The 19,977-nt window shown below is 42.9% G+C and overlaps 1 long non-coding RNA gene across 1 annotated transcript; it reads right to left on the bottom strand.

The window, feature by feature from the left end:
- Positions 1 to 7,577: 7,577 nt before the first annotated feature.
- Positions 7,578 to 11,060, bottom strand: LOC310669064. Its single transcript, XR_014507005.1, has 3 exons — positions 11,028 to 11,060; positions 10,389 to 10,441; positions 7,578 to 7,795 (listed from the first exon to the last, which is right to left on the bottom strand). It is a non-coding gene; the product is annotated as an uncharacterized lncRNA (long non-coding RNA).
- Positions 11,061 to 19,977: the final 8,917 nt, after the last annotated feature.

The following is a 19,977-nucleotide window of genomic DNA, read 5'->3' as shown; positions in this document are numbered from 1 at the left end:
TTGTTTTGTATTGTATTATGATGAATATGGGAAGTGGAATTAAACCTATTAAGCAATAGGTTGTCCAACCCCTGGAATGCAGGAAACTCAGCTGAAAGTTAGGAAACGTTTGTATTTCTGCATGGGTTTATAGTATCCCTATTGCTATTCGGAATACTCGAAATGGGGGGGGGGAGCTCAGCTGCACACCCACCTCCTTTCATTTTTTGGGGGGGGGTCTCTCCCCTCCCCCACCTGCCCAGCAGCTTCCCTGCCTGCTGTCTCCTCCTCCATCATCCCACTGACATTGCATCCTCCCCCAGCCCCCCCCCCCCAGCTTGCTGTGCCGCAAGGCATGTACTAACCTGAACCCTTGCAGGGAGGGGGGCAGGGCACAATGGGAAGGGGTGGGTGACCGGGTGCTTAAATCATGCCCTTTTCCCAGCGGAAGCGGATGGGGGTGTTCCTCCGAGAGAGAACAACAACAGGAGAGAACAAAGAACACAGAAGACGGAAGTTGCACACAGTTCCTTCTGTTTCCACGCTTCCAAAGAATGGAATGTCAACACACAGGGCATGTGATCCAGTAGTCACACACACTCTGCCGCACGGGAGAGAATGCAGACATCCAGCAGCCCCTTCTCTGCTTCTCTTGAACTCTTTGACTTTAACTCTTCAGTGCTTTCCAACTTTTTTCAAAGAGGGCCAGATTTGATGAAGTGAAGGGCCGTGAGGGCCGACCAAAGGGCCAACCAAATTGAAATTGTTGAGCTTTTTTAGGATTGAAGTTGCTTAGGTTTTTAGTATTTTACTCTGGAAATAAACTGCCAGAGGGGCCGGATTAAACCATCCAGCAGGCCAGATTAGGCCCCTGGAACAGACTTTGGACATGCCTGCGGAGACAATTAGCAACCACATCAAAAGATTTCTTAATAATAATACTAATGTGAGGGAAAGATTTTAATGAGAGCCACAGTTAAGTAAAGATACTTAACTCTTCTCTCCCCTGCAATAGTCTTGACAAAAATGCCCCAGGTGCTGCAATTAGCCTTGTGGGAGAGAGCACGCTGTTACGTTGCTAATTGCATTTTAGAGTAGGATCTCAGTTGACCCACACATAGGAGTATAAACTGGATTATTCAGATATAACATCAAAGTCTACAGACAAGTAGCCCCACTTCAAAATCTGAAGAAGTATTGCATTTTCTCGGCCTATGATTGCAGACTGAACCCCTTCTGTCCACGAGGGACCTCTGTATTTAGTAACATGATTCCACAATACCAAAAGTATTGTTTCTTCATCTTTTACATTTTATGATTCCCAAAAGTTGTGATTAATAAACATTGATTGCATATATTCTTGACAACATTTCATTTAGTTTCCTAGCAATTTGGATCAGGGTTGATGATAACCTTAAAAGCTAATCAAGGGGTCAATGAAATCTGAAGTTTGGGAAATGCTAATTTAGTCTAATTAGGAGAGGTTTGTGATGGTAAATAATGGAAGCCGTTGCCTTGTTTTGCTCATGTGCTAATCATGTGAAGTGCCACTCACTTCCTGGAAAAAGTGAACCTCTTTTAATGGGTAATTGTTGAAGACCACACAGGTTCATCAGTGAAGTGAACATTTCTCTAATTACTCTCCTGTTGTTATTGCACCATTCCAATTATCTGGAGTACTCTTGGACACATAGGACACATAGGCCTAACATTTTGACCCATTTAGGAAAACGCAGAAATAGTTAATATATTTAATTTTTCAGAGGCCCACTGCATGTAAAGTGGAACATTCATAAGTGGAGTCTATTTTACTCAAGTAAATTTCATTTTTGTTGCATAAAAAGGAAACGGGTGACCAGATGAGACTTTAATAGTTTCCCCCCATTGTTTCCTTAAAGAAAAGAAAAAGAAAGAACTTGCATTCTCATGATCAGAAGCAGTAATGCTTATTAGTACCAGTGCTAGAAACTGCAAGGCAGGATAGTGCTCTTGTCCTCAGGACCTGCTTGTTGATTTCCCCTGGGCACCTAGCTGGCCACTGTGAGAAGAGGATGCTCACCTAAATGGGCCATTGGCCTAATCCAGCAGGTTCTTCTTTATGTTGATTCCACAAAACTGGGAAATTGGAAGGTAAGACTAATGCCTTATCACATGTACCTCATGATCACTAAGGATGCTGTGCCATGCAATTCCACAAATTATGCTTGCTTACAAATAGGGATGGGGAAGAAATTAATTTTCAGTTTGCATTTAAGGGTGAACTTACCAAATTTGCACCTTTTGAAACTACACATGAACCAAAACAAAGCTTTCTATGCACATCAGGGTTTGTTTCTTTTCTTTTTTGCCTGGTGCAATAGTTTGGTCCGCTTGTTGAGTGATAGTCTGAGCTCCAAGACAGACTGAGCTCCAAGACAGTGGTAGGTCAGCATTCATTGACTAGAAGCTGCCTGGCTAAAGGTGGTTGATAGCTGACCAGTGAGATACTACACTCTCCCCCACCAATGAAGGCAACCCATAGCACTTGTACCATACACCAGTCAAGTTGAGCTTATAACTCATAAGCACTGCCTCCAATGTTTTTGCTGCATTTGCAGCACCAAGGTGACCTTTCTGAGGCACAAGCCTGAGCTGCCCAGATGACAAAACCCCTCCTTTCAATCTCACTGATGGGATTCAAAGGAAAGGAAAAGGAAAGGAAAGCAATACATTTAGCATCAGCTTGGCTGCAGGAGTTGCCAGAAGAAGGGATACAAGATGCCATTCAACCATCATAGGAGCACCACTCTGGATTTACTCATTAGCCTTTTCTTCTCCCAAAGGTGTCATGTGAGGAAGTGGGTATGCATTGTTCCTCAGTGTTTACTTCCAAAGCCTTTCTCATGAATAAGTATAGCTGCAAGGCAGTTGAGGTTTAGGAACAAAGTTTTCATTCTCCTAGATTGACTACCTTCCCAGGTGGATGAACCCCACCTACCCCTCATCTCCTTCAACAGCATGTGCAGAACCCACCTTCTTGACCATTGGACTTATCCATTCAATTCACTGCAGCCTGTCTTCTCTGATGGAATAGACAGGTCCCTAACCCACTGAGGGTTTAAGACCCACTGGCAACCCTCATCTGGTTGAGTCAGCCAGTCAAAGTTCTCATTTGTGGCTCCTAGAAAAATTGCACACAATAATGCATATACTGGGAGAAATCCACACTAAAATTATTACAAATATTCATGAAGACTGATTGAATCTTTCTTTCTTAAATTTGAATATTGCACTGTTCATCTCAGGGCGGTTCACAACAGTATTTTAAAAATGCAAATCAAAGTGGAAATATGGAGAATTGAACTTAAAACTGGAAAAACTAGGAAGTGAAAGAAACCAGAGTGGACAGATTCACCTGTCCTTACTTACAGCTTGCTCTTCATGCACCCACAATTTCCCTGCAGTCAGCAAAGATGCTCCAAGTTGTCCTGGTCCTCCTATTGTCTTCTGAAACATCACAGCCTTATTTTACTGCTAGAGGAAATCTCCTGGGATTGAATGGGAGCTTTAGCAGAAGCAATAGGCATGTATTTCTCTCATCTATACAACCAGGAACCCTCTCCTCTTTTGTATCTAGCTACCCTATCCTAAAAACTGTGATGAAGTCTACTGATTGTAACACTCCAGGAAATGTATTATGTCTGATGCATTTCAAGTATGATGCAAGAGGCCACGGTCACCTTATTGCATGGCTCTTGCGTGAGATGTATTCTCCTTGAGAGAACACTTGCAGAGAGATATGGAACGGCCATCACCTCTGATGAAAAGTTATATCGTACTGGAAATGCTTCAGGCATAACAAATCTTCTGGAGTGCTCTGATAAATAGATTGCTTGGCACTTTTTGAGGTTCACTTCATCATGTTTGTTTCCTAAAAGTGAAATGAATGCCTGCAATTGCCTTCAGCTCATATCTCTGAGTTTCCTCCTTTAATTGACAGCCAAAACTGAAGTGCAGAAGGAACACATGATTTTGTGACTTCCCTTTTCAGTTATTTCTGGTTGAAAAGGGGGTGTCTTTTGAAATGAATTTGCTTCTGGACACTGATGTTGGACAACCTATGCATTTTCTTTGTAAGGCATAGTCGTTTTATCTAGCAAATTGTTTTCTTCTGCTTTCTTCTTGTCTTAAGGGCAAACTCTGTATATATAATGTTCACTACCACTCAGTATTTATGCATCCAGGTATATAGTGTGGGCCAGATGGCAATGGCTTAATTTGTGCACTTGTGCTGATTTACAGCAACTGGCTCAAACAGCATTGGTAAAGGGATAGAAAAGTATTCTTGTCAGTTTAGAACTTCAATGCATGTAAGCTTTTCTGCCCAGAGAGACTATCCATCTTTGCCCATTACCTTAAAACAATGTTACTTTGTTAAACAATCAATAATGCCTACTTTAGATGCAAAGATTCATTATGGACTTCCTGCCAACATCAGCTGCAGTGCTTGCTAATCCTTGCCATGTGCCCGATCTGACTGTGTCCCTGGAAAGGTACTAATTCCATCAATGCCAGTTCTTTTCAGATAATGGCTAGGTTTGCTGGTTGCTTTTGGTCACCTCTGAAGATGTTTGGCATTCCTGACACTGTACATCTCGGGTGGCTATAACGCAATGCGACTCCAAGGACCTTAGATCAATTCATACTGAGGGAGAGCCATTTCCTATTATGTGTACCTGAAAGTAGCTACATCAGTTGCCTGACTCACATTATTACTTACTACCAGAGTTGGCTACATCTATTTTTGCTCCCTTGAGTTCATGGGCTTAAGAACATAGGAAGCTGACTTTAAAAAAAAGGTAAAGGACCCCTGACAGTTAGGTCCAGTCGCAGACTCTGGGGCTGCGGTGCTCATCTTGCTTTATAGGCTGGGGGAGCTGGCATTTGTCCACAGACAGTTTTTCCGGGTCATGTGGCCAGCAGGACTAAGCCGCTTCTGGCGCAATGGAACACCAAAACCAGAGCAGCGCATGGAAACGCCGTTTACCTTCCCACCGGAGCAGTACCTATTTATCTACTTGCACTGGCATCCTTTCGAACTGCACGGTTGGCAGGAGCTGGGACACAGCAATGGGAGCTCACCCCGTCATGAGGATTTGAACCATCAACCTTCTGATTGGCAAGCCCAAAAGGCTCACTGGCTTAGACCACAGCGCCACCCGCATCCCTTAGGAAGCTGACTTACACAGAAGCAAAGCATTGGTCTATCTAGCTCAGAATTGTCAGAGAACATTATTCTCAGAGAGCTAGTGTGGTGGAGTGCTTAGAGTGCTGGACTAGGACCTGGGAAACCTGGGTTGAAATCCCCATGAAGCCATGAAGCTCATGGGGCGACCTGGGGCAGGTCATTTTCTCTCACCTTAACCTACATCACAGAGTTGCTGTAAGGATAAAGTATGTGTGGTGTGGGGAACTACCGTAGATTCTGGCGTATAAGACAACTTTTTAACCCCTGAAAAGAGGTTAAAAAGTTGGGAGTCATCTTATACGCTGGGTATAGCTGCAGTGGGCAATGGGCTCTGCTCCGCACCCGGAGGAAGCTGCCCGGCAAAGCCGGCTTAGCAACCCTGGGTGGCTTCCTCCCGGCGCGGAGCGGAGCGTGCTGCCTATTGCTGCTGTGGCAGCAGCTTCAGCAGCTTCTGAAGCAGCAGTGGGCGGTGGGCTCAGCGCCTGGAGGAAGCCGCCCAGCGAAGCCAGCTTAGCGTCACTGGGCAGCTTCGCCGGGCAGCTTCCTCCCAGCGTGGAGCCCGCCACCCACTGCTGCTGCCCAGCGAAGCTGCCAAAGCATATAAGACGACCCCCAAATTGGTGCTGCCCAATTGGTCATCTTATACGCCCAGTCTCCTAATACGCTGGAATCTACAGTATGTATACCACTTTGAGCTCCTTGGAGAATATGTGGGCCATAAATGCAACAAACAAGCAAACAAACCAATTGGCAGTGGCTCTTCTAGAATTTTAGCCAGGAATCTCCAAGTAGAGATGTCCAGGACTGAACCGGGGCCTTTTTGCATGCAAAACAAATGCTCTACTACTAAGTGTGCTTCCAACGTCTGCATGTGTGTTTTTGTCTCACTGACACTCAGCCACAGGTTGTTTCCATGTCATGCCATGCCATACAGTTCCATACTATGCCATCATATGCACTGCGGACACATTTACAATATATCCCCCATGTTACACATGTTTGTGAGCAGGATGTTTAAACTTAAAACAATTAGTTAGCAGAGTTTAAAACACTGTCCCTTGCAGCATTAGGACTAGGCTATGTATTTTTTCCTGTCAAAGAACTCAAGGGAAGTGACGTCACAGAGTGTATTCTCTAATAATGAGCAACTCTGTGAGTCTTAACACCTTCATATACTTATTTAGCAAACATGCATTTGTTACTTGGACTGAAAAACCCCCTCCCCCCCAAAAAAGGCAGTGTGAGGGGTCAGCCTTGTGAATAGACACTTAAAGCAAAACCCCAAGTTGATTTGGAAGTTCATGCTTGAGAGTTTTCAAAGAGGTAAAATGAGCTTTGCCTAAAAATGAAGAATTTTCTCCAGAGGATTCTACACATTCTGAGCCAAGCCACTGGTCTACCCTGATTGGAGGCAGCTCTCCCAAGTTTCAGGCAGGTGACTTTCCTAGTGCTACCTGGAGATGCCAGGGATTGAACCGGGGACTGTTTGCATACAGAAGAAGAAGATGGTTCATGCAAACAGACGCTCTACCAGTAAGATAGGGCCCTTCCTCATATTATGAATCAAATCTGATTATTATCATAAGAATGCTTGTTGCTAGAGGGAGATTCTTGTTTGCTCTTGCTATCCCAATCTGTATCCTCTCAACATTTCCACTGGCCACTGGTCCCATCACCTCCTGACAAATAGAAGGGGAAGAAATGGAGGCAAAGAGAGATTTTACTTTCTTGGGCTCCATGATCACAGCAGGTGGTGACAGCAGTCACGAAAATAAAAGAAGCCTGCTTCTTGGGAGAAAAGTGATGACAAACCTAGACAGCATCTTAAAAAGCAGAGACATCACCTTGCTGACAAAGGTCCGTATAGTTAAAGCTCTGGTTTTCCCAGTAGTGACGTACGGAAGTCAGAGCTGGACCATAAAGAAGGTTGATCGCTGAAGAATTGATGCTTTTGAAATATGGTCTGGAGGAGACGCTTGAAAGTCCCCATGGACTGCAAGAAAATCAAACCTATCCATTCTTAAGGAAATCAGTCCTGAGTGCTCACTGGAAGGACAGATCCTGAAGCAGAGGCTCCAATAATTTGGCCACCTCATGAGAAGAGAAGACTCCCTGGAAAAGACCCCCTGGAAAAGACCCTGGTGTTGGGAAAGATTGAGGGCACAAGGAGAAGGGGACGACAGAGGACAAGGTGGTTGGGCAGTGTTCTCGAAGCTATGAACATGAGTTTGACCAAACTGCAGGAGGCAATGGAAGACAGGAGTGTCTGGTATGCTCTGGTCCATTGGGTCATGAAGAGTTGGACATGACTAAACGACTAAACAACAACAACAACATTCACAGGACCATATGGCTGTATGTTTCTCCCCCCACCTTTGTTATTCTCTCAAACTTTCACCAAGAAGAGAGCTGATGGGTTACAGCTGTTTACAAGGCTGTCTTATTGGATGTTTTCTTGCATAGCAGAAGGTCTTGCTCAGCTAAGAGGAAGCTGTCATTCATAACAGTGCTACCAGTGAGTCCTTAGACAGACATGAGTTCATCCTCAGATTCTCATCTGTGTGTGGGAGGGGTGGTGGTGGTGGAAACCTGCCCGATTCAAGAGAGGGAGGGAGGAAAAAGAGAGAAAGAAAATGACAGATGGTTATACTGGACTTGGAACTAACAGTACAAGCCAAATTCAATATCAACTGGGATGAGTGAGTTTAGAATAGGCAGATCTTGGGCTGACCTGATCTCCCAGACAGGGCTATGCCTGTGGAATTCCCTCAACATGTTCCAGTGGGGGATATGTTGGCTCATATGATATAGCAAAATTTATGTCAGCATAAGATCAAAAAAAGAGAGTAATCTGGGGTTTTGGATGGGGCAAGGAGAGACACCCATTCTAAAACCTCTTTCAGTTCAGTCACATGATCTGACAACCAGACAGTACAAACTCCAGAAAAAGGGTAGTGCAAGTCAAACTCTATTTTAAAGGGCTGTTTTCTCTCTGCCAGATTATGGCCATCTCAGCCAGCAGTATCCCCACTCATGAATGGAGTTTGGAATAGGGATAGCTTAAGCCAGTGTAAGTCGTGCCAGCTTCCTGTACTTAAGAAGCTTTCCAAATATAGAAAGCTGGCAGAACCTACGCCAGCTAAAGTTACCCATATTCCAAACTCTGTTCAGGAGGAATTTGATTTGCACAACTCTTTTGGCCAACAAAGTTCTACCAGGTTGCTGGGTCATGTGACCAAGCTGAAAGGGGTCTGAAATAGGTGTAGAACTCACCTTGCCCTGTCCTGTCACAACAACACAATGCACCCTTTTGGGGACTTGTGCGAGCATATATTCTACTAGCTGGCTGAGCCCCTGCCTGAGCTGGGGTGAGGGACTTACACTGGCATATCCCTGAATGGCAGAAATTTAATTTGAAATCAAGTTAGATTTGAGTTTGATGGTGTCTCTGACTTGCCCCCTTTACATTACGGATGTTAGCTCGTATTATGGTATGACCTATATTGTTTTATTGGTACTGTTGCTGCAGGATTGTCATGGCCTTTGGCTAGAACAATAAACTTACCGGTAGCCTGATTGATATTTCTGAATTGAAGGAGGGTAGGGAATTTACACCAGTGTTGCCCCAACTGAGCCAGCAGAGCCCAAGAACTACTGAATCCAGTCTCTCTTATCCCCAGTGATCTTGGGTTTGATTTCTTCTGTAAGTGGTAATGAGGAAACTCCTGCTTTGAGGTTTCTTTTTATTTATAGTTGAGGGCTCCAAACCAACAGAAGACCCACAAAGAAAACCTTCAGAAATATCTCAAGGCTCTCACCTTCCTTCCATCTTACTTACATTTCTTAATTGTTGCCAGTCACTAGAAACACATTAAAAACCAAATATTTATCTAAGGCTTAACTGTTTAGTGATGCTAACAATATCACACCCTCCAACATTTCTCTGATGAAAATAGGGACGTCCCATTCAATAATGATATTTTTACCATTTATACCCCACACATCTTATTGGGTTGCCCCAGCCACTCTGGGCAGCTTCCAACATATATAAAAACATACTGTATTGGCTCGAATATGTCACACTTGAATATAAGCTGCACCTTTAAAATCCGGGGGGGGGGGGGAGAGAGAGAGAAAAATACAATACCCGAATATAAGCTGCTCCCTTAAAATTCCGCAGGCACTCACATCCGTTCCGTTTTACCATACATCTCTTTCAGCAGCTATATCATAAAAAACAACTTTTTTTTTATAAGGTCGCGAATTTAAACCACACTTTAACTTTTCATGGTTGGAATTTGGGCAGGTGTGTGTGTGTGAGGCTTATATTCAGGCCAAAATGGTAAATAAACAAAAAACCTCCCCAATACAGGATTGCCTTCAGACAGCTCAGGGTCGGATAACTCCAAGCCCTCCAACATTTCTCCAGTGAAAATAGGGACATCCTAAGGAAAAGCAGGACATTCCGGGATCAAATCAGAAACCGGGATGGCTTCTTTAAATCAGGGACGTCCCTGGAAAATAGGGACACTTGGAGGGTTTGAGATATAATTAGATATCATGTTGGGTTTTTTTAAAAGAAATCAATAACTGGCATGGGGTGAGTGATTTTCACAGTGGGGGATTTGGATCACAGTGCATGGGAAAGTTTAACCCTTCCCTGACTACCCTGAATCCCAACAGCATCCCACCCAGCCATGAGCCTTTAAAAAAAGTTGACACCAGTAGGCCCCCTACTGCTGACTGAAAGTGATATAAAATCAATACAATTTGATGTAAATCTGTTTTCAAATGAAAACTTGATGGTTTTAGCTTTGAAAGATGCATGTGAATATAGGAACTCTGTATATGGCTGAGTTCAGAGAGCACATTACAGCGGTACCTCAGGTTACATACGCTTCAGGTTACAGACTCCAAGGTACAGAAATAGTACCTCGGGTTAAGAACTTTGCTTCAGGATGAGAACAGAAATCGCACGGCGGTGGCATGGTGGCAGTGGGAGGCCCCATTAGCTAAAGTGGCACCTCAGGTTAAGCACAGTTTCAGGTTAAGAACAGACCTCCAGAATGAATTAAGTTCTTAACCCGAGGTACCACTGTGTTTTATATTCCTAATTTGAAGCCCTGATGATCAGCTGATTATTGGGGCTTCAAAGTGCCATGCACAGCTCTCAGCTAATCACCACTTTTCATCACTTTTTGCCTCTACTTGTTCATATACTTCAGTCTCTCCTTCCTGGAAAATAAAGAAAGAAAAAAGAAAGTATATTTCTGGTATGTGTTTCTGTTCTACATTTTCCATGGAATTTATTAATCAATTCTTCGCTCTCCTTAGTCCCCCTTAAGTGCACCTTTAACTCCCTTGTCGATCTATCCACCTCAGTGCTTTTTTCTGTTTCTGAAATATGTAAATATTTTTTCATGTATATTGTTGAACTTGATGTTTGTCTTGCTGTACCGTATTTTTTGCTTTATAGGACGCACTTTTCCCCCTCCAAAAATTAAGGGGAAATGTGTGTGCGTCCTATGGAGTGAATGCAGGCTTCTTGGCTTCAGCGATAGCAACGCGAAGCCTCCGAAGCGCAGAGGGAGCGCTCCCAGTCCCACCAGGAGATGCTGGGGACTGAACCTGATGCCTTCTGCATGCTAAACAGTTATTCTACCACTGAGCTATGGCCCTAGATCACAATATTGCTGTCAGGATAAAATGGAGAAGGTGGAGGCTGAAGTGTGTCTGCTCTGTGGACGAAAGGTGGGATAGAAGTATAAGAAGGAATAAACTAGCCTCTAAGTGAATAAACTACAGTATATTTTTAACTTACTCTCCTAATAATTTGTATATAAATTATAAAAGTGGTATATAAATGTTGTTAAATAAAAAAAGAGGAAATGTTCAGACTTTCAAACAGTATGTTGTGCCTGAGCCTTCACTGCTGAAACTCCCAACAGCATTTTCATGCTCACAAACACCTGATGAAGGAACCATTGTGACATAACCCATTCAAGCAGAGTGAAGGGGCAACAGGCTGTCAACAGTGGCAGTAGTTGGGGGCTCCCATCTATTCAAAAGCTACAGAAAGTCTTTTCCTACTGCCTGAGGAATTAATCCCTTATTTAACGTTCATAATTGCTGGATTGATTTAACAGGACTGGAGCTAACATTTGCTTGGATTTGGCACCATTGATAGGGAACTGCCAGCTGCGACCACCGCTTTGAAGTCACCCTAGTCTTTGGGCCTCCAGCACCACCTTCAGCATGTCCAACCCATCTAAGAGGCGTATGATACTGGTGTTCCACTGGGTTAGGAAGAAGCCCCTGACAGAGAAGCCGTGCTCTACCATCTCGGCCAGACCTTCTGCCTCTGCACCGGCTTGCAACACTCCTCACATTTCACCCTACTTCACGAGGAGCAAGACACAACCCGCTCCGCTCAGGAGGTCCAGCAGGCGCAAGGTGCTGCGATTGCCGAATCTCACCGACCCCAAGTTTTTAAGATCTGTCATGGGCAGCGTTGGCCGGAAGAGAGCCCACAGGCGTGGCAAGCAAAAGAAGACTCCAGTGGGAACAGGAAAAGGGGTGAGGGCTAGGCTAGAGGCAAGAAGGCTCCAAAGCTATTTGCAGGGTGGGATTGCTTTGGAAGATGCCTTCTCACAATCTCTACCCTTGACCCATTTAAGGACATAAGAAGTGCCTGCTGGATGAGGCCACATTGGCCTGTCTAGTCCAGCATCCTGTTCTCACAGTGGCCAACCAGAGGCCTGTGGGAACAAGAGCATTCTGTATTCCCTTCCTGCATCTTCCAGCAACCACTATTCACAAACATTACTGCCACTGACTGTGGAGGTAGAGCATAGCCATCGTGCCTAGTGGCCATTGATAGCCTTTCCTGCATAAAACCATCCAAGTTGGTGGCCGTTACAGCTTTCTGTGGGATTGAGCTTCCAGAGGGGTAGCTGAGCATGCCTGCTGCAGGAAAAACAGGCATTAAAAGTACATTTCTCCCAAAGAATCCTGGGAATTGCAGTTTGTAAAGGGTGCTACAAATTGTAGCTATGTGGTAGAAGAGTAATCTACAGTTCCCAGGATTCTTACAGGGGAGAATCAATAATGCTTTTAATGTATGGTGTGTACACGGCCTCAAATTAGCTCCACCAGCTCCGTAATACTAGAGCAAAGATTATAATGCATATTGTTGTTGTTGTTGTACTTTTATAAATATTATAAAACCCATTCCTGCAAGCCATGTAGTCTGGAATAAACTCAGTCACCCCTCCCATCATTAATTGTTTCTACCAGGTGGGGAGGGGTGTTGGATCTGCTTCCCTGCCTTGAAGAAAGGCGCAGGTCAGGTGTGTGCCCAGACCTGGCCACGCTTCGCAAGAGAGGTGTGTTGGTTCAAGGTGGCCATGCTGCCTGCAACTTGCACTCCTTCCTGACGTGTCTTCCCCAAACCCCTTCTTCCAGAGGCTGTGTTGAAGTTTTCCATCACGTGGAACACAAAACTGGCGGAACTACCTCGAGGCTCAGGCAGTGGTGGAAACCCTCCTCAAGCATGAGACGCCAGAGAGCCTCTTGCAATACGAAGGGATCAAAGCAGCTGTGGAGTCTCTCCTACCATACACGGCACTTCCAGAGGCTGGGCCGGTTACTGCAGGCCTCCATATTCCTTGATTTCATGGGACAAGTTGCCTGACGCCGCCAAGTGGAACGAGGAGATGGACACAAAAATACGGTACTTCACACAAAAAAGCTGCACACAAAAATACGGTACTCCTCACACTCTTTCCCCTCATCCCAGTTTGCATATCTTTTATTAAAGTTTTTGTTACTATTTGTTCTTTTTATTTGGGTGTGATTTCCATTTCCTGAAGTGAGCTTTTATTTATTTATTTGCTTGCTTGCTTGCTTGCTTGCAACTGCTTCACTGATTCTGCTCATTAACCATGCTGGCATCCTCTCAGACCTGGTGGTACCTTTTCTGATCTGCAGTATTCTTTCTATCTGGGTGTTCTCATTATTGGGCTTTGCCCCAAGCCTTCTGGAGAGATGAATTATATTACCCCATAGCTTTGCCAGCAGGGGTCTGCAGTGCAGTGTTATGTTATTTGAAACAATTTGTAATGCTTTTCCCCAAAAAACAAAAAACAAATAAGGGAAAAGTTTAACATCTACTGTGCTCTTGTTTCATTGCACAGAATCACAGGTGGTCTAATTTAAAGGGGGGGAACCTTGTGACAATAATTTGTATTCATGGGGGCATAAATTAGTGGTGATTCATTTACAAAACGGCATTGGAAACAGGAGTGTGCCTTATTGGAGGGACTTTATGGCTTCCTCCAGATTCCATTTGCAAGGTGTAATTGTTTGTAAACTTATTATAATTGCTTGCAAGGTTATCAGCCGACTGAAATGGCAGCTTTATTAGACAGCAATCTGCCTGTAAAAGTCATCCCTGCTGTTATTGTGAAAAGGTAACAGAAAATGTTTTTCCCTCTGCCTTTAGGTTTCCTTGCCTTTCTCCCTTAGCAATTATGAATGAAGCATCATTTCCAGATAACACACATAATTGTCACAATTATCCAAAATGGCTCCTCATAAATGTTCTCAATGTGAGGGGGACTAATCTTCATAATTTGGTTTATTTATGGTGTGTGAATTCTCCCTCCCCTTGGTGCTCATGAACTTATAACCAATTGATGCTACAGGCTGCAGAACAAAACGGTAGTCAATGTTCTATTGACATTGTTAGCATAGCTATATCAACACTGTTAATGGGAAGTTTGCCTTTCTTGTGGGCAATGCAGAGTTAAAAGGGCCCCCTAAGACATCATATGAAAATAAAACCAAGAGGCATAAGCTCATTAGGACATGACAGATGAACACAGTGGCCACGAATAGTGTTTTCCTGGGCCAGATATCCTTTTTCTCAAGATAGGGATGGATGAGTTGACAAGTTTCATCTCCTGGCCTTCTCCTTCCAAAGTAAGTTTTGAGAAATGTTTCTTCTATTAACAATAAGATAATGCAGCTTGTATGATATCCTTGTATCCGTTTAATAAATTAAAAAATATATACTGTGCCCTATGGTTATCTTTGTAGATAGTATTCTGCTGCTCTTCAATATTTATGAAAGATATAACAAGAAATCCAATGGGGAGCCATTCTCCCAACTTTCTCGTTGCTTTTGAAAGTAAGTCTGATAGGAACCAATTCTAATGCAAAAATGTTCACTTAATTAACCCCCTAGCACTGGAATGGTAAACCAGTGTCACTCCAAATGTTGGACTGTAACTGCCACCCATCTATGACCACTGGCCTGATGGAAAGTGTTGATAGGAAGGTAAACATCCTATAAAATTCATGGTAACTTTTGCATTTATTACATGTTCCCTAACTGCCTAGGTCTAGGACCACTTTATGGACCTACTGTTCAGGAGGAAAATTGTGCTAAGATAGCAGATGATGGTGGAAACAAATGGGAGCAAACATAATCTTTAAAAGCTGAACATCTTATCAAATTAATAGTTGCTTTTTTCCAGGAAATCCTCACACATGCTATAGTTCAAATGGGAGACCATTCTGCACAGCTCTGGTCTTAATGTTGAAACAGTCCTCTAATGGGGACAATATATGCTTAGCCTCCCTGTCCACTCACAGGCATTTTACATTTGCTGCAGAATGAAGCAGTAGAATTCTGGACTATACCTATCAGATTTTTCAATGCTCCGTTATGGTAATGATTCCCTGTATGCAGTGAGACAACATGTCATGGAAAAGGCTATGCTTAAACTGGCAGTCAATCTCTTTTTCAGTGAGTTTTCAGTAGTCACAGATTAGACCAGACATTCTAAAATGGACTGGATGTTTGGTGCCAGGTTCTGCTTTGCCAACTGTTGGCCTCCCTGACTTCTGCCCTATCAGCCTCAATGTGCAGCAGCCAACACTGAGCATGTGAGAACATATTCACCATTCGGTAAACACATGGAATAATTTTGTACAAAGTGCTCACATGCTTCTGATGAATGATTTCTCCCACACCCTGAAAAAAAAAGTCCAACTGTCACTCTGGTATTGCACTGTAAACCTTGCCTGGAGCTGTGGAAATATTTTTTTTTTACAGTGGAATAGAATTTGACGTTTTAATAAAGAGGAAGGGTGATATTAAGTTGTAGTCAGCAGACTGCATGAGCATAAAGCTGGCTATGCAGAGAATATTATTAGGCTTTTCCTTCTTGCCTCTATAGCTCTGAGTTTAGCAATCAGGAGATTGATTGAGTTCCCAGACTTCATCCATATATATGTGGAATGTAGTGCTTGGGATTAATTCAGTTCAATAATTGACTACATTTTGCTGCTTGAATATATTTTGAGTATTGTGGGTGACACAAAGCCTAATAAAAGAAGACAATGACAGCCAAAAAACAGTTAAAATGACGACGATCAAAGTATAATGATGCCACTCAGGACTAGATAATGTGGGGTTTGGTGTGGTCACATCCACACATACATTTAAAGCAGTGTTATATCCCTGTGACTGTCATGACTTTCCCCAAGAGATTCCTGGGAACTGCATTTTCTTAACCTGTAGCTCTGTGAAGCGTAAACTACAGTTCCAAGCAGTGCTATTTTTCTAGAAAAAGAGGTGCCGGAACTCATAATGAACACCTCCCTTATTCTCTTAGAATGGCAATGGTGCCCACCTGAGAGGTACCAGAACTGAGTTCCGGCTGAAAAGAATGAAAGCATGAATGGTTCCTAGGAGAATTCCCACGACTCTCAAAGTGAAAGAAATGTTGTCATGTGACAAAGACACATGACTGCAGAAGCAGCAAAGCAGGCTGGGAAATTCTGGGACTGCACAATCATTTGGACCTACTAAAGTTATTTAGGCATAACTGCAAACTGTTGAGTCACTCTGACACGTGTCAGTTTGCCTCAGTTGTGAGCAGAGTCAGTATGTAATCTCAGTCAAACTGTTTGGAACCATCTTGTTTATGAAGAAGTTTATTTTAACTCAGAAAAGCTCTTAGTCTTTCACTTAAAAACACTGCAGTATTAATTTACGCTGCGCATCAAATGTATGGTGTGGATGTTGAGGAAGGGAAATCAAATGGCGTAGCTGGAATTCTGGATAGAAAGCACTCCAAGAAGCAGCATAAGAACCTAATGCCAGCCTGCTGGATCAGGCCTATGGCCCATCTAGCATCCATAGTGATCAACCAGATGTCTGTGGGAGACCTGAAATCTGGACCTGAATGCAACAACACTCTGCCCACCTGCAGTTCCCGGCAACTGGTATTCAGAGACCTTTGACAGTGGAGACAGAACATAGCCATTGTGTCTAGTAGCCACTGAGAGCCTTTTCCTTCATGAATTTGTCTAATCCTCTTTTATAGCCACCCAAATTGGTGGCCATCATTGCCTTCTATGGCAGAGAGTTCCATTAACTATATGGTGCAAAGAAGTATTTTCTTTTATCTGCCCTGAATCTTCCAGAATTCAGCTTTAATGGATGCCCATGATTCTAGTTTTTTGAGGGAGGGACAAAAACCTTTCTCTATCCACTTTTTCCATCCTATGCAGAATTTTATAAATTTATATCACATCACCTTTTACTCACATTTCCCCCTCTAAATTAAAAAGTCTGAACTGTTGAATCCTTCCCACCCCTTTGATTATTCTGGTTGTCCCCGTGTTGAAGGCTCGACTTCATTCATTTTTAAGGCCATTTATGGTAGAGGTCAGCAAAAATTTGTGCCTCGTGATGGTAAATTCTACAAATGATTTATATACAAATGGAAGTTTTGTAATTTTGTTTTGCAGTTCTCCTGGATAACCTGGAACTCAGGATAGAGCAGAACTGTGGGACACAGCAGGGCAGCCAATGCCTTCAATAGATGATTGGAAATAGAGTAAACAATCTGAACAGCTTTTGAAATGTGTTTTTTGATAGGAGCAGCAGCAGCAGGGAGGTCAACCATTTGCATGCGCATTTCCATCTGTTGAATCAGAATGTGAATGTATACACTAAAATACTCACCCATTATAAGACAGCCAGTGTGACATTGTGGTCTGGGTGCTAGACTAAGGCTGCAGAGACCTAGGTTCAAATCTTGACTCAGCAATGAAACTCACTGGACCAGTCCTTGGACCAGTCAACCTCACAGGGTTGTTGTGAAAATGAAATGAAGGCAGAGGAAGAACAATGTATGTTTCTGATAGCTCTTGGAGGAAAGGTATGATATAAGCATTTTAAATAAAATAGCAATACATGCATTTGAAACAACAACAACAACAACAACAACAGAAATAGAGGAAGCAACTTTTCATGAACATGGGATTTTGAAATTGCTCCTTTATCTTCACATGAACTGTTCCCTGTTTGTGTAATCTGGTTCCATTATGACAGATTCACAAAGCAAGTATCATATGAAGAACAGTCCATAATATAAGGAATATATCTTACCAAATACAGTATAAGGAATAATCTTACCAAATACAGTAGTACCTTGGTTTTCAATCCATTCTGAAAGTCTGTTCCAAAACCAAAGTGTTCCAAACCAAGGCACGCTTTCCCATAGAAAGTAATGCAAGATGGATTAATCCATTCCAAACTTTTAAAAACAACCCCTAAAACAGCAATTTTACATGAATTCTACTATCTAATGAGACCATTGATCCATAAAATGAAAGCAATAATCAGTGTACTGTACTATAAAATAACAGTATTGTAGATGATAAAAATTAAAATTATTATTTTTCTTACCTCCACTGATAGGGATTGTTTAGATGGGGGGCTTTTATCCATTTCCGCAGTCACACAATCAATCAATCAGTAGCTGAACTGGGTTCCACACAGTCACAAAAGCAAATTAACTGAAAAAGCCTCAAAAACAAAAACGCAAAATAAATAGCAGAAACAAAAGCGTCAAACTTAATCCATTCTGGAAGTCTGTTAGACTTCCCAAATGTTTGAAAACCAAGGCACAGCTTCTGATTGGTGCAGGTGCCCCGGAAACAATAGCTGACAGCTGCATTGGATATTTGGCTTCCGAAAAACGTTAGAAAACCAGAACACTTCTGTGTTATCAGCGTTTGAGAACCAAGGTACCACTGTAAAGGTATTTTCTTAATAGCACAACACACACATTCTTAAAAGGGGGCGTGGGACTCCTGTTCTGATGGTGATAATCTTAACACATTTTGCAACTGCAGAAGAATGAGCCTAATAAAATTCCTAGTTTGGGTGTAAGCACACTCATTTTTTAATTCCACAGAGCTATGATGCTGCTCCAAAGTGTCACCAAAAATAAAAGGCATCATAAATAACATTTGCAAGAAATTTCAAGCTGAGCATCAGAATGAAGAGGAAATAGCATTAAGCTATGCATCAACAAGGCATGGGTTCAAGAATGCATCACAAAATGTACCAGCTCTGTCTCTTCCTATTCTTTCTTTCTGCGAGAGCTCAGCCTACAAAAATGTTGAACAGACAACACCTGGCTCTTCCAAATGACAACTACCTCCCATACTAGATTATTCAGGCTTTACAGAAGCTCTTAACTGGCTGCTACCCCATCACCATTAACCAAGGTGAAGTGTTGTTATTCACTTCTTGGGGGTAGAGGGATAGAGTCTCATATCTAGAGCATTGAGCTGAATCCTACAGATAATTCTCTTAATTGTTTTGGACATGTGACTTAAGACTCGTCCAGACTGCCACTTGTCCCGTGCATAGAAAGCATGGGTCCAAGCGATTTTTCATTTGCCCTTTCTCTGGAAAAATCTTTTTAGAACAAATGTAAATCTGCAGGAAAACCGATTTTTGTTTGCTCTGATTCAGCAGTAATCAGCAGGTTTGCTCATGGTGGGACAGGTGGTGGGACAAGTGGAAATAAGGATGAGCCCTTAATTTTTTGAGGAACATGAATGCTTTACAGGATGATCACAAGATTGCATGCCTAGTTCTACCTACAACTTCCTTTTCTTATCAGCAGCTAATACTAGCCATGTTGGTGTACATCCAGTGTTGGAGGCAAGTTGCTGGAAATCACAAGTGGAGAGAGTGCTGTTTGCACTCAGGTCCTGCTTGCGGGTTTCTCAAAGGCATCTGGTTGGCCACTATGAGAACAGGGTGCTGGGCTAGATGGACCACTGGCTGGAAGCAGCAGGGCTCTGCTTATGTACTTACAGCATGTTTCCTGCAGCATCTCTTGGAAAGCTGGACAATGGAAACTCTTCCTCTTTCCTCCACCTCTTTAGCCAGGGGTTAATTCCAGGTTAGGCCCAGGTAAGCCCAGACTCTCCTTTCAGCATAGGCCTACCTATCACTTTTAACAGGACAGTCCTCTATCAGTGGGAAAGGAAAAAAGAAATGAACTAATATTAATAGAAGAAACCAACACTTGCCTCCTCTGTGCTTTCTCTATTTTTCTTGTGCTGTTCTTCCTCACTGCTTCAGGCAGCAGTGCTCTCCCAACCCACTGAGTCTACTCTGCTAGGAGCAGGTTTGGGGCTTAAAGATGAAAACTGAAGCTTTGGCACCCCTCTTCAGATGTTTGTTTGCCATCTGCAGTATTTGCTACAGGTAGTTTCTGTGAATAACACTTGCTTACACACTTTTTTTCGGAGCTTTGCAGGTTTTCCCAAACTTGGCTTTTCTGCTGATTTAATTTGGTTTCATAATATTGTCTTCATTGTTCTTCTTCTTGTTGTTCTTTAGCACTGAGGTCTGTTGTACTGGAATGATATGCTGATTATTTATTCAGTTA

The sequence above is a fragment of the Podarcis tiliguerta genome, assembly GCF_965153285.1.
Source record: "Podarcis tiliguerta genome assembly, chromosome: Z".
Taxonomy (NCBI): Eukaryota; Metazoa; Chordata; class Lepidosauria; order Squamata; family Lacertidae; genus Podarcis; species Podarcis tiliguerta.
This window is presented reverse-complemented; position numbering and strand designations above follow the sequence as displayed.